Source organism: Artibeus jamaicensis, unplaced genomic scaffold (genome assembly GCF_021234435.1).
Source record: "Artibeus jamaicensis isolate MK-2021 breed Jamaican fruit bat unplaced genomic scaffold, CSHL_Jam_final contig_373, whole genome shotgun sequence".
Taxonomy (NCBI): domain Eukaryota; kingdom Metazoa; phylum Chordata; class Mammalia; order Chiroptera; family Phyllostomidae; genus Artibeus; species Artibeus jamaicensis.
Window position 1 is genome coordinate 10822957 of NW_026521807.1, and position 24031 is coordinate 10846987.

The 24031-nt window shown below is 36.9% G+C and overlaps 1 protein-coding gene across 11 annotated transcripts in view; it reads right to left on the reverse strand.

The window, feature by feature from the left end:
* Positions 1–24031, reverse strand: part of MEF2C (myocyte enhancer factor 2C) — a 163030-nt gene that overhangs the window by 130509 nt on the left and 8490 nt on the right. For 2 of the 11 annotated variants that reach the window (XM_053664444.1, XM_053664443.1), the window contains exons 1-2: positions 12762–12862; positions 12125–12169 (exon numbers count right to left, since the gene is read on the reverse strand). The gene's annotated coding sequence lies outside the window, so the exon portion shown is untranslated. Of the gene's footprint in view, positions 1–12124; positions 12485–12761; positions 12863–16584; positions 16672–24031 lie in introns of those variants that run through there. The other 9 variants (XM_037159629.2, XM_037159628.2, XM_037159632.2 and 6 more) reach the window with 7 other exon arrangements.

Consider the following 24031-nt stretch of genomic DNA (forward strand, 5'->3'; position numbering starts at 1 on the left):
TTCCAAAGCCTTTTCAGGTTCAAGTCAAATTTAAATATCTGGGTTAAGTTTTGAATTATGTGGGTGTTTTACTGCCACATACTAGAGACGCCACAGTTCAAATATTCTGCAAATGTGACTATTGTAAACGCTGCTTACATTCAATAGTGCTACAATATTTCACTGCGTGCTGATCAACCACAGTATTGTTTAAATAGTTGGCTCAACAGCACTGGAGAGGTCCATACATAAAAACAAATGTGCTTCTATAAATCACATTAGGAAGTTCTCTTGGATGCTCTGACTACAATGAAAATCCATTCTATACAGTCTACAATGCAAATTTTAAACTGGAGACCAAGTTGTTTAATAGATTACTAGTCTGACTGAAGCAGCTGCAGTAAAAAAAAAAATTCTGGTGATTAACTGCCATTTTCCAGTAATCATAACCCTGGAAAAGGCTCCCAAGCAGAGGGAGGGGTTGCAGATGGGAACAATTCTCCAAGCCCGTGTGCCTTAGAGGGCTCCATCATCTTCATGCAGACATTATTAATATTATTATTATTATTATTTTTAAATGAAAGCCTTTAGAGGCATCTTTGATTGCAGTGTTGGGAGCCGTCCATGCTGTTTTACTACAGAGAAGTCCACTCTGCAAGTGTTTCTTGTGCTGAGCACTCTTTTGCCAGGCATTAAAGTGGGGCTGGAAAAGGAAGCTGAATGCAAGGGGCACACTAGAGGGGCATTATTCAAGAGCAGGAGGGTAATTGCAGGAGGTTGCAACTCCACGGGATTTCTAAACTCGGCAGGCCTCGTTAGCATCACCTATCTTCGAAAATATGAATTTATTTGAGAAATTAGGTGGCTATAAAAATGAAAAAGTGGTAAAACAGATTCTGAGACCAGAAATCGTCCCATTTTCATCCACATCTTACCTAAACTTGTTTGTATTATCAAAAAAGGTGTATTCCTCAGGTAAAACTTCTTGCATTTTCTGGACTACGTTATATTTCTTCTCACATGAAGAAAAAAATACTCAAATTAAAATAAGTTCACTTGTTCATCATCTTAAAGTTGATAAACTATAATTAAAATGAACAATCTCTCAAATCTGGAAAATAAAAAATGACAAAATGCCATTTACTTACTTTTTAACTATTCAAATAAAAATGCATTTTATCTCTAATTAGTAAATACAATTCATTTATTCAACACATGCTTATAGAAAATGTATTACTTGCAAGGGTGACTGTAAAGAAATAGAAAAATGAATGACACGCAGTCTTCATTAATATTATTCATTCTTACTGCATACAATGAAAATTATGTAGTAAGAAATATAAGAAATATATCCTTCAAAAAATGGGTAATACTAATGTTAAAGAAAAAAAACTTTAGAATTCCTGGTGTGGCTGTTTCTACTATTAAAACCATCTAATAATTCTATTCACATCAAATGCTTCCTTCAATCTGAACTTTTATTAAAACTAAGCAAAAGTTTTGAGAAGTTACCTTTAAAACTTACAAGAATAATAATTTTGTTTTCTGGTTCCATATGGTTCTAAATGTGACACTTATTTAATAACATCTGATTTGTGTGAAAGGGTTTCATGTTCTTGAGGAAGTCTATTGTACTTACTGATAATTAACACTTGCCTCACATAGCATCAGAATTAGAGACTTGCCCTGACAGTGACCCAATTCTAACAGAATAAAAGTATTATTGAAGAAGAACTAAAAATAATTATTCCACCAAGCATTTCTAAGTGACCATCACAGGCAGGAAGATAAAATAAAATATAGTGTAGTGTTATGAAAATAATTTACTAATTACTAATCACTACATTGTGATTTTATATGTATCATGCTATTTAATTCTTACATTTTGAAGAGGTGGGTAATTATACCCCCATTTTACAGATGCTGAAACTGAGGCTTTCCGGTGATTAACTGACTTGCCTAGAGCCACTAACCAGTAAATGGGAGACAGGATTTTGAACCCGGTTTGGTCTTTGTTCTAAACCATTACCCTGTATCACTTTGGGCCACTTCATCTAATAGGACATATAGGTATAATTAAAGAAATGATATTAATAATGGCAATGAGGTTTGCAAACTCTTTGTTTGCAAATCAGAAAAACTGGCTTTCTCTTTCTGTTGCAGTCATCCTCATCCTCTCATGCTTTGTGTCACTCTCTGCTCTCTCCCTCCTAGCCACCCCTCCCTATACACACACATCCCAAGTGCACAAACACGCACCTCACCTTGGACATTTTGCCTGACACAATGTTTTCACAGAATATCGCACAAGCCATAACTTGGTTCAACTAGTCCAATAACTACTCCCTCCCGAGAATTTATCATGTTGTGCATTTTTGCCATAAATGTACTGTCCACTGACTCTAAAGCTGCCAGCAGTTCCTTACAAAGACACCATCCTATAGTCTGCTGTTTCAAGATCACCACTGGGGTTCTTTCATGACATGGCATTGGGCCGTGATGAACCACATCAGTGTCTCAAGTATAAGAAGGTAAGTCAACACCTAAAACAATTACATGACCTCAAATGTGTAATCAAAACAAGTTAAAAGTGCACCTGCTTTCTTGCAATACCAAATATTTTGAAGCAAGAAGAGAACTCAGGAGAGACTCCAAAAACAATAAAAAACTGAGAAATAAGGGTGAGGTTAAGAATTTTTTGATTTTTGAAGTTATAAAAAGAGAGAAGGGAAAAATCACATAGCGCTCACTCTAACTCAGGTCAAAAAAGATCAAAAAGTCCTAGAAGGGACATTGCCCATTCATCTCAACCACAGGGCCATAGGGAAACAAGCAATGGGACTGAGCATTTTACGTGGACCTGTGTAGATTTATTAATGTTACTGTGGAAATTTCTTTTTTTGGTTTATGTAAGGGGAGAAAAACTCAACTGTGAAAAAAAGGAAAGATGTAGTCAAAATTATTTCCTTAACCTATAACCTATACAGACTCTTAAGTGGTCTTTGGATAAACACCAGAAATGAACAAATGGATACACTTTCTTTTTTTTAACATCCAGGTTTGCTAGTATTAATTTAGTTAAAAAAGTTCCTGATGGAATTAGGTCTGGATTTATACCATTTTAACATATTAAAGAAGGGTGAAAAGATCTACTTTCTGGACCATAATACCTTTCCTTAAAGACCACCCAACAATTTAACGAGGTTCCTCAAATGTGAATGGAAATCAGGCACCTTGAAAAAGAACAGTACTTGGTAATTTATTGGTTAACAGTTAAATTTTTTTTCAAAAATCTTGCTCAGAGAATTACCTACTATGAAACCTCCAAGAGATCCATGTTTTAATCAAGTACAGTTTTTATAATGCTTAAAGGGCAAGAAAACTAATTTTCTACTGAAAAATTTTTTATCCTGTACACATTAAACAATTGGAACTTTACAATGTGTCTAACAATATTTGTCAATTCATAATGATTCCAATTATAGTTCAGGAGAATTCCAAGAAGATAAAGAAGTCTCGTCATACCATATCCTAAATAAAAGCAGTTTTAATAGTTGAATATGATTTTTAAATAGAATGCCTAATTTTGTAAAAAATAAATGTCAAAAATTACTGACTCCTGTGTATATTGATATATGCAAAAAAACTTTCACATTTTCCCTCTTTGCTAATGAGCCTTGAAACTGCGCTGGTGTAAGGCCCTTCCTTGCTCATCACCTTGCTCAGCGTGTCAAAAGTAGGCCAATGTGATCAGACTCTTAGGAGCGCCTTTACATTTTAGGATCTATGTTGTATTAGTTTCTTGACACTATTAGGAAACACATCCACATAAAAATAGTTGCTTGATATTTAAACATAATTAAAAGTATATCTCTTATCTATTTTAAAGAAAAAAATTAAATTACATTTAACAGTTGCTCTGACTTGGTAAATCTTCTATAGGCAGTTAACAATTGGATTAGTGGGTTAATGGCTAAACTAATGTTTAAACACTATTTGTATAATGCTAAATCATTAATTTAGTATACAAATAAAATGGAAATAAATGTTTATTATATAGTAGCACTTTCTACTTAGGGCTCCCACGTAATACATTTTTGTCAGAGGAGGCCAGTTTGAGACGTGTGTGCTGGCAATACTCTGACTCCACTCCACACAAATGAGAATTCTGCTGTGACTGAAAAGGACCATGGCAGCTAGAAATTATTTTTTAATAGGATTTTAAAAATCACATTGGTAATGACTGAAACTGTAACTGGTAATTAAAGACTGGTTTTAACAATTTTTTACTTTATTTTACAAGGAGAAGTGTGAGCTTTCAGACTACAGTTCCAAATGCAGAGAATATTAACGCAGATATTGGAAGTTGATTTATTTTGCATGGTAATAGGCACACTACCTACAGTGTACCTTTCAAATGAAGAGCATAAACCAAATCTGAAAACTAAAGCCCACATTCTTAATTTGTATTTTGACCTAGCAATCATTAAAAATGTATGTATCCATAAAAATTACTGTAGTGCCCCATATTGTGGTAGAACATTGCTATTTCCCAAGATAAGTACAAAAAACACACAACATTGATTTGCATCACAAAATGACCTAACATAGCTGGAATATAATGCACAGGCTTCATTGAAAAGAAGCCATTATGTTTTTCTCTGCAAAGCAACAACAAAAAAATACAGACATCTGATTGGGCCTGCATGGGCTGGGAGGCGGAGGGTGGGGAAGAGGTCTCTGTCTATCTCACACCTATTGTTTCTTGCATTCTAAACTGCTATAGGAAAGGGAAAAGGCAACATAGTGAATCCACTTTGCAGGTAATGTCTCAGTGATTTAAGAGGCTGAATCTTCAAGCTAAAGAAGGGAAACATTATGCTTTTTCTTTACCAAAGTGACTGCCCAGGAAGAAGGCCCTCTGCTCCTTAGCCTACGCAAGGGGAGAAGGGACATTACTTGGGGCTGAAATCAGTCTGAGGCAGATGAGGGGCAGTGTACGATGCGGCCCTGTGCATGTATCTGGTGTGCAGCCAGCAAGTTTTCAGTGCGTAGCTCTGCTGCCAGTACCTGTGCTGAACACTCAAAAATAAAACTCTCCCAGAGCTCCACCTTAGAAGCTGGATGTTACAAAGAATTAAGAGTATTTCACTTTCTTTATCCTGAGGGTAATTACTGTTTTTAAAAAGAAAGAGCTGAAACTATAGTAACTTAAGGGTTTCTCTCTTTTTAAACTGCTCAAACTACCTTCCCACAAAGCCATTTAAGTTAAATGGGACATTTACAGACTCACCTCCATGAAGGATATAACTTAAAACATCTGCTTAGACACGTATGTTCTGTTCGAATATAAAGAATGTGGCAAAAACCTGAGGAATATAGGGGCATTATATTCTTATAATGTGTGTTCTTCTGTGTGTGTGTTCATTCATTAAAGAGATTTTGACTGCAATTAGGTAGTCGGTCCTATAAAGGCTTCCTTGTGTGACCATGATTTCTAAAAATAAAATGCTCCAGTGAATATTTCTGCTAAATAATCACATCTTCAAAATTACTTTAAAGAAATCCCAATTCCCTCATGTTACATTAAGCAATAATACCAGCCTTCCATAATAAGCCTTGGTTGTACACCTCATGCATGGTCAACAATTAATTAGAAGGTTAAAAAAAGTTATGTTTACTATATTAAGTACTAGACTAATTTCCATGTCTGCCCTTACATATTTACATTAGTGAATCTATTTCTGATTTTGAAAAATACATAAGCATAGCTAAGTCAAAGCTGCCTATATTCCGATTTAGGGAAAATGCATTCTCTTCCTTATCATTTTAACTTGCTGGAAGAACACAGACATGAAAAAAAGAGAGAGGTAGTTGTTAGCTGTTTAAAAAAACACTTTGTATTTTATCAAAGGCCCATATTCTTCATTTTTAAAAACCAACATGCTAGAGGGCCGTAGTACCTGAAAACAATATATATGAATTCTTCATGTGCATCTTATGTATGACAAGAAGATACAAGAAGAAAACCAGATCCCGCTCAGGATGCTGTTTACAAAAAGCAGGTTCTCACTAGGGATTGCTTCAGAGATCAGCTTCTCCAGTCTCTAAAAACAAGTTTCAGGTACTTTATTTAAATAATTACTAGAAGATCTGCATCGTCATTCTTCATGAACAGCAACCACTTGCAAGATGAGCAGCACTGTTCCATTCATTTCAAATTTACAGCATTAAGAATTAATAAAGTCTCTATAATGTCTGCATTATTAAAGAGTAATGATTCCTGCAGAAATCTGCCTCTAACAGGTTTACTGTTTTTATTGCTAGTAATTATCACCGATTTCCTTTATAATGTCCTCAAAAGATTCTTTTTATGTGTACTTTGAATTTTGTTTACACTAGCCACTATATTTTCCAAATAAATACAGTGATTTAACTTGGCCGATACAATGACTGTATAAAACAAATGCATTATGGAGATGACAAATTAATGTGACTTATTTTACCACCTGAAACCAAAACATGGATTTATAAAGCAAGTACCACATAATATTCATCTTAATAGGAATATGGCTTTTTTCCTGCAGTTAACATTAAAATAATACAAAGAACTGTGATAATACTACTTTGAATAATCTTTTTTATTATGATCTTATTTTTTTAAATGGTACTCTCCTTTATAGAATTTTCTTCATTGGCACACATAAAAACAACTAACGTAAAAGAACATTGATACTATCTACTCATTCTTAAAAGAGAGAAGAAAGGTATGGGTACCTCCATCTCCTTTATCTCCAAATTTATGTCTCAATACATCTGTAAAATAGTTACTATTGAATACTCGTTTCGAGCAAAATTAAGTCTAGTGCACTTTGTATAAGTTAAATAATATTAAAACTACAAAACTTTCAGACATTTTCCAGCATTCAATGTGATAAGGGTTATCAATAGCTTTCAGAAAAAAACCTGACAGTTTCCTTTGCTTAGTAACTACAGCAGACCATTACAAATTATTTTTTCTCATGCTGTTATTCACTTACAGACTGCATATTTGCTTCAATTCTCCAAGGGAAGAAATGTGGTTCTTGTGGGAAAGGTCCACCCCTTTCTACATGTTTGCTTCCTTGAACGAAAGGAATACACCCCCTTACATTCTTTGAAATGTGTCCAACACACACAGAATTGTGTTAGTGCTGTCTGATTGACCAAATTAGAAATCTTAAATGAGATTTAAATAGTGGTAAGTGTGCTGTGTTTGAACCAGGAGAACTAAGTGACACATATGCACACAGGTAATAACAATGAATCACATTCACTCAGGCTAGTGCCTAAGTCAGGACTCTTGGAACACTTGTCTTGATGGAAGAAATTCGTGAATATTTTTGTGCACGTGTGTGTTGTATGACAATTCAGGAAGAGGCCCATAAATGTTACAGGTTTCTAAGTGCATCCTTTGAATTTAAGACCCATTAAGGGAATGACACTTCCCTTTCATAAATATTTTAAAGAAAAAATATTGAGAAACTAAAAGATCTGTCTTCATAAGTAGAGTCAGAAAGCTGTTTGAAATCACAGAAGTGCAAGAATATCGAAAGTGTACACTCATTATCCTAATTATAGAAAACTCACACCAAAGTTGGTATCCACTAACTTCAACCTCATTAAAGCAATCTGCAGGTCATGAGAAATTATGTTCTAATAAGTCTTCCTTCAATTGTGTAGTTATATACTCTCAAGTTAAGTATTATTTTGTTATTTTCTAATAAAGTGGAAGTGTGTGCGTTTACTTTTGTTTTTTCCTAAAAGCCAGTTTTCTTTACTGAACTTTTACAAAGCAATTTGCAAATGTCAGACACAGGGTAGGCAAAATTTTAATTCCCTTTTAAGACAGTTTAGTGTTTAAATGTTAGTCCCTTTGCAATTTGTTCATCAGACAGTTCTGACTGAATACAACCACATCATTTCCAGGCCTAGAAAATGGAAGGTATGCTATGCTGCCTATGTTTTTCACTTGGAATAAGAGTGAACATAAATAGTAAATATATAAACTGGAACTGAAAATAATAAACTTATTGAAACTTAGTAAGATATTGTTATGTTCAAAGAAAACCTGCAAGTGCGTGCCACAAATCCACTCATATGAAACATCTCATTCACTAGAATTTCCTATCTTATTATAATGCACAGAAAATTAAACACATAAATATTAATTTTATGTATCATAGAAGATGAAGGCAATGAAAATGCAATGTTTACATTTATGGATGACTCATTAGTGTTTTATTGTGTGAAACACTAGGAGGCATCAGTTGGGTAAAAAAGGACTTCAATTTTTAAAGAAGCAAGAAATTACTGTAGAGTTGGATGTGTAATAAGTTGGTGTTTTCAAAATGTTATTACATAAACCAAACTTTATTCTCTGAAATAAACTCTGGAAACATCGTATTTTTAGTACAGAGTGATCTTTATATAACATTCATGAAAAATATATATATATATATATATATATATATAAAATTTGATGAATAAACACCTATAAAGGTTTATTTCAAATGTATGGATTTATAACTAAGTAATTACACATTCTTATGAAGAACATACTTGGTAACAGAATAACATAATGCTATAGGCTATTGACTACTATGCTTTTCTGCTCAGTTACTCAATACCATGAGTGTATGTTTTATGTCTGGCAAATTCTGTTTTGTGCTCTCTACAATGCCTCTGAAAATGTCTACTGCAATTAAAAGCCTTATAATAACTGGTTCCCACAAGCATCCAGAACTTGATATCTGTTCATAAAGAAGTGATGGAACTTAAAATTTAAGCAATGAAGACATGTATAAAAAGGACATTTTCTCTTACTTCAATATTTAAAGCTTGTCATTTGAAAACTGAGTTTTCCGCTGTTTGAATGGCCCTTGATAATGATGAAGCAACAGGGTTGTGGTACACTTAGCTAGCAATCATTTGAAATTGGAGTGTCTTGCCATTTCCCAACAATCAGCTTTTATCTTTGACCTATCAAAATAACACGTGAACTGGGTAATCCGCCTTTTGTAAGGTGCACAGACCCTGTTGTCGCTCCTGGTTTTGTGAATCGCCTCTGTAATCTGGTTTGATTTCCTAAAGATGACAGATCTCGGTGAACAGTCAGGCTTTGCTGAGTGCAAGGCAATCCACGCGCCCATGAGATTAATGTACAGTGCTGCGGGCGGGGATCTTAATCACCCATCCTAACCCGCGCAGCACACAGGCTGAGCGTCCGTGAGTCAGTCTTCGCATTGTGTCCAGGCAGTCGCTCTATTCATAAAGTGAATATGTGCATTTTTACAAATTTTAGATATCAATTTGTGTCGTGTTTTCTCAGAGGATGTGCTTTTGAAAAATAAGTAGAACTTTATTAATCATCTCTCTGAAGTCCACACTGTGACCCTTAACTGCATATAAAATTCTTCCATGCTGTTTTGAATTGTGTCCCTGAAGTCAGAGTTCTCTATTTAGTAACTATTTTTTGTTGTTGTTTTATGTAGCACAAGTGTTGCTGCACAGATATTTCCCCATTTTTTGTCACTTTCTGAGATTTCAAAGACTCAAGATATACCACATGTAGAGTTGGGAAATAAAACCACAAAATATACTACAATAAACAGAAGAAAGTTTTGAAATATAATGTTCACATAGGCAAAGAAGGTATTTAGCTTGTTTTTGTCTAGGAGAAATTTAAATGTAATAAGTCACTTATGAGGAAGATTTGGTTGTAATGTTATTGATTCGGTAAACTGAGGGATAAGGAAGGAATTCATAGAAACCTGAAAAATATAAAACATGATGCTTTTTCAGGATTCAGTTTTGAATCATTAGGTTGCCCTTCTCCCTATGGGAATGAACCATTCCTCTCAAGTTTTGAAAATTGAATATATTTACAAAGAAGAAAAGAGGCAAGATTCAGTAAAGTTCTTATCATTTACACTTCTGTCTCTATGTTGAACGGTTAATGTACATGAGGGCATACTTTTAAAGTGTGAACAGCTCAGGAAAGGTGGAAGACTGACTTTTTATCATAAAGTGCCCATTTTTTATTTAACTGAAGAAACAAATTAATATTTAATCAAAGTTACCTTTTTAATATCTTCTTTCACTACATTCCCCACACATATATGGGAATTGGCATATAAATAGTGTAATTAATGAAGTCTTTAGTAAGAAATCTGGAAAATATGCCACAGATACTTTAAGGCTGTGTGAATGACACTAGTAAAAAAACCGTAGATTTTTATAAAGTTTAGTAAAATTTAAAGTAAAGATAACTGCCAACTATCATCTCTTTAACCTGACTGGTGGACCATATTTTAAACAAATATTGAGTTTAAAGTTGGTTTCGACAGAAACTTTTAGAATTCAATTAGTATTCTAATATATAGCCAAATGTACTTTCCTACACATAGAAAATATTTTTGAAATTTTTTTCTCTTGAGATAGGATATTAGTTATGTATATTTCATTTTACCTGTCAATTTCTGAACCACTTGTTTTAGAACTATGACTTCTTTTAACTTAATAAATAATTTCTTGCATACACTGGGAGACAGTACTATGGTTTATTAACTGCATTATATTTAACCCAAAATGATGAAGAAACAGAAATGCTACTTGCACCATACTGGCACATACTGAATGTTTTTTAAAAACTAGTCAAAACTGACATTATTTAAAAAATTAAATAAGATGTTTTATCTTCAGATTGGAAATTGTTAATCTATTTAAAGCTAAAAGTAGTATTCAGTTCAGAGGTTAAATGGGGTTCACAGGTGGTCACATTTCTATGTCTTAGCAAGTCTCTAGGGATTGAAGTTATTACACTCTACATAAACATCTTTACTCTGCAACCACAATTCCATCGCAAGGTGCCAGTGAAGAAGAGGCTGGTCACTCTTTTTGGCTGGTATAATGAGGCGGCTGGAGTTCCCTTTATAGCACTTAGAAAATATATGCAGTCACTAGCCATTTCACAAGACAGTTACTATTAGAGTTAGTTTCAGATTCACAATAGTAAAACCCACTTTGTGTCAAAGCAGTTCTCCACTGAGAACCAGTTAAAGAACTGGCAGACAGCCCGAATCTACTTATTATACTGTCAGCATTTACATACAAAGGTGTTTTATACAAAAGACACACATTCCTAAATTGTGAAGAAAAATAATTTTCCCCAAAAATGACTACAGGAACTAGAATAGTTGGAAATGTTTGAGATATAATTTTCCTTTAAGAATTAATAGCCATATTCTGGGAAGGAGATAACACTAGTATTAAATATAAATAATTGCATAGTATTTAATAATACTATAAACATTGTGCCATATCTATATATACCTCCTTTGTGCCAAACTTTATCACTGAGTTTGGTAACTTTATCCAAAGTACAAACAGAAGGCAATTTAAGTGACTTAACCTTGTTTGTTTTAAAACAGCTATGTATTTGACTTGACCTAAGCAGCAATGCCTGTATTGAAATGCCAACACTAATTGTGAAATGTATAGTCTACCACGGCCAGGGTGTTACTTTTTGTCCACACCAATTAAGAAGCCCTCTATCAAGCCAGCACTTTGGTAAGGGAAGGAGATGCACGAAGGTATTCTCTGACAGACAGCCATGCTTTAGCTCAAACTAATCCCAAGAATTAGCATCTCGGAAGCATAACCCAAAGCAAATCAGTCTTGGGGGGACTCAGAAGAGCATCTTTCCACAGTGAACTAAAGGCTGAATCTTAAGACATGTACTTCAAGGTCACAGACCATTCCGTGAAAAATTAAAATCTGCCAGGCTCCACACACTCCACCATATCAAACATGCTAATGATGTGAACTAACTTCATGAAACTTTAAACACATTGATGTGACAAGAACAAGTCAGGAGTGATTTCAATAACTGATGGCAAACGGATAAGACTATCTAAAAAGTTACTTTTCGCAAAAGACAAGGAAATCATGGAATCTAACGAAAAAGAATGCACAACAGCCCTCAACTTCAGCCTCCAAAAAGGCACAGGGATAGATCCAGTGCTGTGGAATATACTGGTGCAGATTTCAGAGACAATACCTCAGGCTATTTCTATTTTCCTCGAAAAATGTCAGAGGTACTTACATGAAGGAAGACCAGATCAGATTAGTCCTTGGGATATTTTCCTTTCTTAAAAGAGAGAGAGAGAAAAAAAATAACAACAATAATCTTTACTTCGTCCAGCCTTGAAGTGCTTCTCCACCTGATTCAAACATGCAGCCACGGTGACCCACACAGAATCTTCAAAGTCAATCCAATAGCAGCCCGAAGATGTCTGGGTGTACGCGTGTGCTCAAGTGTCTGTGACTGCGAGCAGAGCAAGCAGAGAGCTGGAGATGATGTGTGTGTATGCGCGCGCGCGCAGAGAGAGCGCGCGGGTGTGTGAGTGTGGGGGGGACGCGCTCGGGGACGCGCATTCGAGCGCGAGCTGAGGCCACTGGAGGAGGAGGAGGAAGGAGAGGAGGAGGAGGAGGAGAAGGAGGAGGAGGGGAAAGTGGCTCTCAGCGGCCAGCCGATTAAAAGTAACCAGACTCGTCCAGAAAACTGCGTCCAGGAAGGAAGTGACAGAAGACGAATGGGAAAAGGAGAGCCGCTCACAGCCTTTGAAACGTCGCGTAGAAAAGGCGGGGGTAGGGGGGAGTGGTGGAAGGATATTGGGAAGGGAGGCGGGGGTGGCAGGGAAAACCGAGCACACAGGCTTGGGGTTCTAAGCAGCACGAACCATGAAGTGCCTCTTGTCTTCCTTTTCTCTATTTTATTTTGTCCTTGCTTTTGCCTTTGCCTTGCGCTGCCTTTTCTTTCTGTCTTTCTCTCTCCCTCACAATCCCCAACCGTTGACTCTCTCCTCGTGAGCTGGAGAAATCATCAGTTTCACTCTTGCAAAAGGGGGGCGGGACTAGACCTCGGAGCATTTTAATAAAACAAACGTACAGCAATTCGCTCCTCACCCCTCCAGTCTCAACTAGATTGATAAATTACTCCACTACACTACTTTAATTATGTATATGGTATGCAGAATAAATCACTGAACATCAGTACCTCAATCAAGCACTTTTAAATGATAATTGCATCTTGGTGAATCAATCTTTCCATTCCTGACATTTTGCTAATTTTAGTTTTACGGTGGGGTAACGGCACATGCCATACGCAAACCTAATGACAATTCTTTATTGCACGAAATGAAGACAACACCGGGAGCAGCGGATCCCTGCTCACTGCCTGGGGGCGCCTAGGACTCTCGGAAAACCAAGTCACCCGCGGCTGCTGCGCGCTCGCTCCCCGGGGACGCCGTGAGCCAGCCAGCAGGAAAAAGTCCTTCTAAAATCAGGATCTTTCCTCTGACCAATAGGAGCGCCACCCTAATAGTTGCTCTGGTGCCTTTTCCCCGGTTTGGAGACGCGTTAACCACTTCATTCTTCCACCGTCGGAGCGCTCCGGTGTTACTTACGCGTAGAAGCCACTGTCCAGGAGGTCTGCAGCACTCGATTCCAGCGCGCTTTTCCTGCATGCCCAGAACACGCGGTTTTCGGCCCTGAGAGGTTGGAGGGCTAGAAAGTTAGCCTAAATGCTTCCCAAGTGCTACTAATGTACAAAATAATAAAATAATGACTACATTTGAAATCTCGACCTCATCGCGGGGCCATGAACTTTCTAATCAGTTTGGAAATATTTACCACGGCGGCAGCCTCCTCAGATATTTCCCCTCCCTTCTCCCACTCTATCTCTTCCACACCTTATTGGATTTTATCCAGGGCATTCACATGTAAACCAAACCAACTTCCCAAATGCATTAAGCTTCCCTATCCGATAGCTGATGACTTCACTTATCCTGAAGAGTTTCAGCTGCACAGGAAGCAGAAATCGAGACTGATAAGGAAGATACTACTTACGTTCAAGTTTAAAAAATAAAGTTAATATTAAAGATGTAGGAAACGTTACTAGGGATTGGGTACCTCCCTTCCCTAGCCAAATTACACCACGCCCAATAAAGCCAAAGATAAAATACAGCAACTCATACACAAACCGTGAAAAGACAAGATTGCATGCCTGTATTACTCCAGGTTATGGGAAATGTTTCAAATTAAAACATTTTAAAAGATAGAAGGGAAAATACACTGGGAAAATAAAGACATGGAATATTCAAGAGTAGACAATAGGAGTACACTGAACTATCTAGCTAATTAAAGTTATTTCCTCACTTTAAAAATTCCTTTCAGCACTGTGTATTTAACCCAATGACTAGTTGCATTTCCTCTGAAATCCTGTACTGTGTGCCTCTAGACTATTTTAATGTGGGAGGGCAGTGTGATTCAGAAAGCCTCCTCCTTCATTGTTGAGGCTATTTGATGTGAGTAGCTTTTCTCAGAAGAGGAGGTTCAACATTTAAGCCTGTGCCCCAAGGCTTTACTTGAAAGGAGAAGGTTGGTTTTACAGGCAAGTACAACTAGATCTGAATACTTCAGGCAGATTCTGGCTCATCACTATCAGCATAGCTAAGATGAAGCTCTTGCTTTTATTATAGGAAAGCATGGCAAACTGTCACAAAAGCAAGAAACATCTGAGATAGTATCATTTCTTTCAAATTGGTATCTACAATATATGCTTGCTTGTTTGTTTTTCAGCTAGTGAGTTTGCTAGTACCATGAATTCTTTTTAATAATATTGCAGAAGCAATCTGTGTTAGGTTTTCATTTAAGGCACACCTACAACTTCTAAAAAATCCAAAAGTTGAAAGATTCATTGACATTTTGAATACTAAGATATGTCTTTATATAATGGTAAAAATGATTTTTTTTCCAGATTCACAAATATCCTGACAAACCATTTGCAGAAACAGCTAAGCTTATTGCAATAATGCCTGAAAGTAATATAATAAACTCTTAACATTCTATTTCACATGAGCAAATAGACATAGGCAATTCATGACTTTCAACCATACTATTTATGATGGATCATAGAGAGTTTTTATCACAGTATACTTCAGTTTTATGTTGTTTTCTTTCAAAAAGAAACTATCTTACCTTTTATCAATTTAAGGATCATTTTACAATAAACATTTTAACAAACCTATAATTATCAGTGAAGGTACGAGCATTCAAAAGTATATATAACTTCACACTGTGGATATTTTGAAAATGATTTGGATCTGGAATGTATTTCAACTGGCCTTCTAGAACACAAGATATTCCCCTCAGAAGATTTAGCTTCTTAATTATGTGTGACCCCAAGTTAATATTAGCATTAGTTTCTTTCCCATGAGCTTTTATGGTTGAAGCAGAACAAAAAGGTTGTAAAGAAATATACAATAGAATCACCTAGGATTTAAAATTATTCATTGGTAATCTACAAAGTGGTTAATCCAAAATGTGCTTTATATTCTTCTCTAAATAATTTCAAGGCTTAAAAATTATTCTTATCCTTGCCACCTAATGGTACACGGATAGGATCAGAATAATTTCCGGTGTATGAAGAAGCCGATACTAGGTATTAGGAAGCCTGGATTCTCTGGTTCAAGATTGGTGCCTTGAATGTGTTTTGTTTTTTCTGATCTCAGTTTGCTTATGCATTAAATGAATTTTCCAGTCTATTCCAGTTCCATGATTGCAAAGTAGAAAATTCTTACACCCTTTAAAGCCAGTCAGGAAGCTCGGGGCCTATACTGTTAAGTAAAAGGTGACACTCCCTTTAAGAAAAGATATCTGGGAGGGACTGATGCACTATTTAAACCAGCTCTCTCCCCCGGTCACCAAACATTTCCTTCATTAAAGAATTATCATGTTTTTTATACATGTAAATAAATATTAACTTGGCTTCCCACAAAAGAATTATTTATTAACATATTAAAAGTGCCACAGAACTTCCAGAGAGCACGACCCTCAGGATTTATAGTCTAGGGAAAGCTAGTGTCTAATTTCTGTTCAGGGCTGCATACCAATTTGCTCCATCCTCCTCTCTGCTACTTCCCTGCATTGAATCAGCAGGTCTACTAAAACCTCATGCACTGGGTCTGCCTGCTTTCAAGCTTGGCCCACACTGGGTGTAGCTCTTGAAGTGAGCTTTAAAAAAATTACTTTAAAGTAAGCGGGATTGTTGCCACAGAAACCCACTCTAAGATGAAGAAAGGCTATAGATTAATCTACCTCTCAAGATTGTTCCACTGTATGGCGCACTGTATAGCATTCAACTGTACAGCATACTTGCAACACAGACCTGGTAGTTCCACGTAGGAGTGCAGGAAAACATGAAAAACAGTAAGATACAAATTCTAATGGCATTAAAAATGTTACTTTTTTAATCGTGAAAGAAGACATGAATAAGTTGCCCTGAAACGGATTAATTGTAAAAGGGACTTGCAAAGATAGGCCCTGAAAGGCAACGTGAGCTTTGTACAAAATGCTTATCATATAAAGAATAAAATGGTTTTATTTCTCTTTATCACTTTTATCCATGTCTATACCACAGATACCTAGTGACAAAGAGTTTGGCAGTTTTACCTTTAGGAGTTAACTGTGTGGGAGGCGATGGAACAAATGTTAAGCACTCACCACATGCACATACAGTCATTTGCCTTCCATTCTTCACTTCATCTCTTCATAGAAGTTACTTCACAGTTTGCAACTCTTCTTTGGCACCTGAAAATATGTAAGTACAACAAGGTATACAGTTTAAAAAATGTTAAAAGAATGTTGATGTTAAAGTACACTTGAATAAGTTTATTTCTAAAACTTCTAATCTGAGGAGCATTAATGTTAATTCTAATATTAAACCAAACAAATGTGTATTGAATATAAAGGAAATAAAATTATCATTAAATGGTGGTAATATGTATAACCTTTAACATAAATAGTGCCAATTATCTAAATTTCAAAAATTCTTCAGGTCCAGCTTTATTGCATGCACAGTATATACCATATGAACTGCTCATGTTTGAGAATCTGCAACATACAAAGGATTTGTTATTACAAGCCAAGGTGTAATCATATCTTTCATATCTAGAGATCCTACAATTTTTGTACCTTTAATTTTATATCTAATAAACAACAAGGAAGATAGTCAATCTCATGATGTCCCAAACTAACAAAATTCGTCAAATTGGGATACTAAAGTTGCAAATGAAGTTGCTGAATGGGCTTAGTTTATTATACATTGCCTAAAGGACGGTTTTCAACACTGGGACTAGTGATGTAGATTCAGTACCCTTTATGAATTCTATTACCAAAAGTACCTTATCCTTCCAAGCACTGTTTGAGTGCACAAGCACAGACAAATGCCCCTGTGTCCTCATCTGTTTGGAACTAGCTGTCTGACTTTGAGAAGAGAAATGAACTTTTTCCTTGCCTTCAGAATGGGTCCAGTCCTCCCGACCTTCAGACACACCAGACCATGATGTCAATATCCATCCTCTCATTTGTCATTAGCAAGAAGACTTTTCAACTTAAGTCATTAAGATTTATGAAATTTCTATATTTGGTTTGACATCCTAAGATTTCTTTTTATTTTTAAGTTGCTTCAGAGTCAAGGGCAAATGAAGAACTTGGGCCACTTTTATTTCAGGACTGTTAGCTGATTTTATTCTTTTAGGCTCAGACCCACAGTGAGTTAGTCTCAACTTGGTGACTGGTAGTTGGTACCAGGTGTCCTGGTGAATTTTCCCTGAATCTGCTTGGTTTTACAGTCTATTAAGTTGGGGTCATTATACACATCTCCCAGGGCCTTTTCACATTACAGAAATGCAATCTTCATGAAACAATATCTGAGAGATATGTTAAGGTTTTTAAAAATGCCACCACAAATTATGATACATTTCCTCCTTTTCCCAGATCAGTGTGCCCAAATAAGGTTCGATCAGTAATTTTCTTGTGAATGTGTGGCAATTAAAAAGTATCTATATGCACGGCTAAATTTAAATGGACTTTACCTTTACCTACAAAATTGTTAAATGTTCATCGCAACATTGATTCCATCCCATTTCTCGAAATATCACAGGAACCTTCAATTCAAAGAATGGATTTTCACACTTCCTCTTCTATTTCTTCTAGATACCTCTGTCTGTGTGTGCCCTTTATTTTTTAAAGATCTTTACCGGGATCGCGTGGGGGTTAAAACACTCCTCCTGCGTTTTGGTGCCCACTTCTTTGTTTGGAAAGCGGAGGGCTGGGACTCAGTCCCGATGGCCCCTTAAATACCCAGACGGGGGAAGCCTCTGGTTTCAGCAGCTCACTCTCCTAAGTTATTGATTGCAGGCAGCAACAATCCCTCCATATGATTTTTGTGGAAAGTGAATCCGCGCTTGCTGGGCGTTCAGCGGAGACACAGCAGCCGCAATGCCACCCAGTTATTATGGGTCCTCCCCTCAATGCCGCTGTCAGTACCTTCCTACTCCGTTCTGCCCGGCTCTGCTTTCCTCCCCCCTCCCTCCCACTTTTCTCCTGGCAGAAGGAGTTGATGGGCGGGGGCTCCCTCCCTCCAGGGAGTGCTTCCCGAGTTCGGAGGCAGCTAGTAGGGGGTGAGTGGGCCACGTGCGTGCTCTGCGGGCGAGGAGCAGGCGGCTTTGGAGCCCTTCTGGGGGCCTGCTGGGCCTGGGCGCGCGGAAGGGGGTTGCCTCTTGGCGGCGGGGGTGGCTGCTTGTGTCTGGAGGGGCGATTTCACAGCTTGAGGGGCAAGCCGCTGGCGGTTTGGTGGAGAGGCCGCGTGGTGGGTTCTGGGGAATGGAGGAGGGCGCAACAGTGATGTTTTGGCTTTGGAAACGGGCGGTGTCGGTGTCGGGGGAGTTGCCCTCCTGGTCTGGTTTGGTGATCTTGGGGATATTTTCTTTAGACTAGAGAAAGACGACTCCGAAGAGCTGGAGATGAGCGCGGAGCCACGCACGCAATGAACACCCACACACTGTGCACAAAGCGTTGGCACGCGGGCCGCTAAGGGCAGCACGAGATTCTCGAAGTGCTCCTAGCGTTTTGCCAGCCTGGGACACGGAGAGTGGCAGCCGCAGGTCCAGCTGCCCCCCTGTCCCACACCAACCCGCCTTGTTTTTCACCAGACAGGCCAATAGGAAAGGGCGGGGTCCCGGAGCTGGATTTTATAGCCCAAGCTGTTAGGGTCTTCAGGATTATTTTTAAAAAAACTAACAGCCAACAGCTGCCTCAGTGGGTTTGTGAGCGCTTTGGCTAGGGAAGGGCCACAAACTCAACGAGAAAATACATGCTAGAGAGAACCCCACCCCCTCAACTCCCCTTCACCTTCCGGCCTCCTTTATTTTTTAGCACGTGAGAACAGAGCCAAGGATCTTTTGCAAAAATGCCATCACAGTCCGTGCTGTTCTTTCACCTGTGTGTGGAACAGCACTAAGGGTACCAAGCTTAGTGGAAAGATCAGTGCTCTGAACGTGTTCTAGAGTACTCTGATGAATAAATCAAAGGTGTCAGATGTTTACAATTGCCATGTTCTTAAACCTGTAGGCTGCTACCAATTGTACAAGGTAGCCATATGTAGCTTTTAAAGTTTAAATCAATTAAAATTAAACAAAATTTAAAATTCAGTGTCTCAGTTACACTAGTCACATTTCAAGTACTCAGTAGCCGCAGGAGGCTAGTGGCTACCTTATTTGACAGCAGTGTTGACAGTTTTTCTATCGTTGCATAAAGTTCCATTGGAGCGTGCTGCTGTAGAATTGTAAATGAATAACCTGCTTTATGACACCAGCCAGACACTTCGGTGTTTGAGTTTCTTGGCACTAATGTGAAAAGTTTTAAAGTCAAAATTTCAGTATTTTCTTGCCAAGAGAGATACTAGGGAACACTACACAAGCACCTGATTTTTTACAAGGAGGGTGACTGTGGCCCAGAGCAGTTAGCTATGCCCCTGAATAAAGTTGTATATTTGGAAATATGATAAAGCCACCTGACAGGGTCTAGTATGTTTTGTGCTAGACTAGGGCATCTTGCCTGCAGTTCTTTAGACAAATGAATTCTACAGAAAGATGATGTGGCCTAAGATTTTAGATAGAAATACTCATTTACAAGAGAAAATACTTGTTACCATTCTTCTAAGAAGAAGTTCCATTTGGAAAACCAGTGTCTCTCAAGCTAAAAGTATATTATGGGTGGTGCCATAGACTCACATGATGCCTTGTTAATGAGACCAGTTGGGATAACATCATGCTTACTTATACTTAAAAAACTCAGAGGAAATGGAATTACTCTTTTAAAGTAAGAGCTAGAAAGCACTGTTAAGGTCAGGGAAAAAAGGTGTTACATAAGGTAAGAATTGTTAGCAAAGCATAGTCTTCAAATTCTATGAAGATATATTTAGATGCATAGATTATATCTATGAATGATATTACTAGGGCAAAATTTGACCAGAAATGTTAATAACATGAACAAGAACAAAGCTTAATTATATATCATACATATAAGGCGATAGAATGCATCATAAAGATTTAGAGACAAAACATGAACTTTCTAACTTCAGTGTTCTGCTTGTTTGAGTAATTGGTTTTTGCAATGATTATCCCCTATATTTCTTCTTATTATTTGGGGGTAAAATTTTTGGTAGTAATTCTGGTCATTTATGGCAATGAGGTTTTATGTTAACCCTTAATGAAGGACCTTCAAGTATTGGGATAGGAGAACTCATGAATAATAAATAATTTTAAAATAGCAAGAGTAAAATGGATTTTAAAGCTTGATTTCCCCTGAACTGAAGCATATTTGAATTATTGTCTTCATTTCTCTTATTAATTTACAATTCCACAATTCCTGTGGTTCAAAGTAGAAAGGCTTCTTCCCATTCCCCCTGAAATCTAATAACCTAAGAGAAAATCTTTTAATTCTTCAAGTGCTTACAGATGTGCTAGAAGGCCTCAGTCTCTCCATGGCTAACTACTGAAAAGGTCGGTTTGCATAGGAAGCGGTATGTGGCCAAAAACTCTGATTGTGCGTAAGTTACTGACCTCTCCTTTGCCTCAGCTTCCTCAACTAGATAAAACTTGGAACATAAAGTACTAACCTCAAGTCTTTGTTATGAGGATTAAACCAGTTACTCAGCGTAGGCACAGGGCTGTGAAATTGGTTAACTGCAGTAAAAGTTAGCCATTCTTATTCTCCGGCAAAGAAATTCTACTTCTATATCATTAAGTCCCATATTCAACCACACTGTGGCTATCACAACAGAAAAGTTGAAGAAGTCGGTTGTTGAAGAAGGGCTGGGAACTGATTCAGGATGAGAACTGTTCTTGAGTCTCACCTTGAAAAGGCAGGGATCTCTTCAATACTAAAATTCCCTGATTTAATGATTAGAGATTGTCTCATTTCCCTTTCACAGGCATGGGGCCTCCTGAATACTTTCAGTCTGGCTTTCTCTCTCTCTCTCTTTCTTATTTATTCTTGAGGGATGCCCCCTTGTACTCTTTAGCTGCTGGTCATTGAAAAGGCCCTGGAAACTCCAAGTTCATCCTCTTTTCACCCTGGTTGACCTTTGGAATGTTGTTGTGAGCCAGGAAGACATTGATATCTTCAGTCTCCTGCTAACTTGAATTCTTTAGGGCAGAGCCTGCTCAGATTATCTCCTGATGTCATTGCAAATGTCTGATGGCCATCTATGGCAACAGTGCTGGGCAGTGGCCTGCTGGGAAGTGGCAGCCCATGGAATGATTGCCTAACAGAGCATTCTGTGGGAGAGGGACCTAGAAGTAGTTGTCTACTGGATGCATGGTCAACATTACAGCTAGGCCTAGGGACTCTCTGCTGCTTTTGGAAAAACAAAAGGTGCAGACATTTTTCATTTTTGGTTTTAATAAAGTCTCACTTGGAATGTATATGATTCCTATATCTGATATTCTTGCTAACTCTCCCCATTAAGAATACCAAAATAAGAAAAAAAGAGTCTAGAAAGGAGATAATAAAGCCACCACACTGCAAAATGTACCTTGTTCCTCTCTATCAGTGGGTTATTTTCCAAATGATGGTGTTTAACTTAGCTGAATACTTACTCAATACTTTTTAAATGTTTTATTTATAATGTAAAATGTTAAAACAAAAGAATCTAACACTTTAATTTTTCAATAAGGCAAGATCATGCATAGATTTTTATGATCCCAACAAATATTTATACCCATATTCTAATTTACTATGAATAGACAGAATTCATTTTTATTATTTGAAACGAAGTCTCTAAATTATTTTGGAATATGGTGAAAATTAAAAGTAGCATGTAATAAGACTCTTAGATTTAAGTCAGTGATTAATACTATTTTTTTCAACCAGTGTATACAGTTCACTGAGTCAAAAACCCAAGCCAAAGAAGTCTAATATCCTGTAGATGATTTTTAAAACTAAATTTGCAGTTACATATTTCTTTATCAATAATACTCATATCTGCAATGCAGTGATACTTGTACTATATGTGAAAAACTAATACTATCATTTTAAAATGTGAGTTGAAAGGAATAGGTTCAAAGTACTTAACATTTAATGGCCACTCACTTGTCAGTGTTGTATTAACTGCTTTAATTAATTTAATTGCATTTTATTAACTGCCTTATAAACTTTATTTCTTCTTATTGAAACAACAACCTTTCAGACAGGCACTACTATTCTCCCCATTTTACTGACTTTAAAAACCAAACCTCAGAGAGGTGATATTGCCTGCCCTGGATTACATTGCCCATAAGTACGAGACAAGAACGTGACAACAGGTTCCCAGCAGATGCCCGTAGCTATGATGCTAAACTGCTTCCTTGTACGCACAGCCTTCGCTCACTCGCAGGGATGATGTGAGCTGCACAAGGTATAATCGATATTTCAGAAATACCTGTTTAAATGCTTGTTATCTTCTTCAAGGTAGGAACTTTAGGAAGTTATTGTTTTCATATTTCAGTAATGTTGTCTTTTCGTAAGTCACATCTCTTTTGAATTTGCCATGCAGTCTTAAGACCAGACTTATCGCTGGCAAATCTTCACCATTAAGGGTGAATTTGTTGGTGAAACTAAATCCAGATCAAATGTAGTGAGAAAGTGCTTGATAACAGCTACAACATTCATACAAAGAAGCAGATTATTGGGTATTTGGTTTATAAATTGACACTAATTGCAGATACTAAAGGGGAATTTCAAGGGTATCTCTGATAAGAATGTGTAGCCTGTAAGGAGACAGTTTGTTGAGTAACACTTTCAAAAGGTCTGACAATTTTCTAAAACATCCATTTCACTAATAAAAAGTTATACATCATGAATGAATATTGTGGGAAATACCTTTTCAGAGACTACAATAGACACAGCAGGGTGAATCAGAGACCCTGGTTTAGAATCCAGACTCAGACACTTAATAACAATTTGACCTTAATTTCCTAAATGTCCTCACTGTAAAATGAGTTAAGTGGCAGTAGCTACCCAGGATGGTAATTTTAGTGAGAGGAGGACAAGAAATTGTACTTCCATAGCCACTTAGTTCTGGGCATGTGGAAAAAAACTCAGTAAATGTTAGCTATTGTTGTGCTATTGCATTTATAAGGACTATCCCATATTCCTGAAAAATATCTCAATGTCTCAGTTATCTAACAATAGTTTAGATGGTTTCCTTTCCATCAGTTTACATGATTCAAAGTAGCTTTCATTTTTGTAAAAGAGCATTTTATATTTAATATAAACCTAAAACATATTTGGGATATATATATTATACCAAGAAGTCTTACATTTTAGGATTGTCAATTTACATTATCCTTGTCAGTGTCATATCCTTGCCCATATAATATTATTAAAAAAAACTTTTTTATATTTATATTTGATTTTTGTCAGACTTATGAAAATAATTTGATATTCATTTGCCCAGCATAAAGCTAAAATATTTTATTTTTTTAGTTCTAGCAGACATTTCTAAATTGCTTATTGATTACATAATCTCACACTTAAATTTAAGGAACCTTAGCAGAAGTATGTAGAATTAGTGGCTTCCCATTAAATCTGAGTTTTTAATTCCTTTTAAATTGATATTACGTGT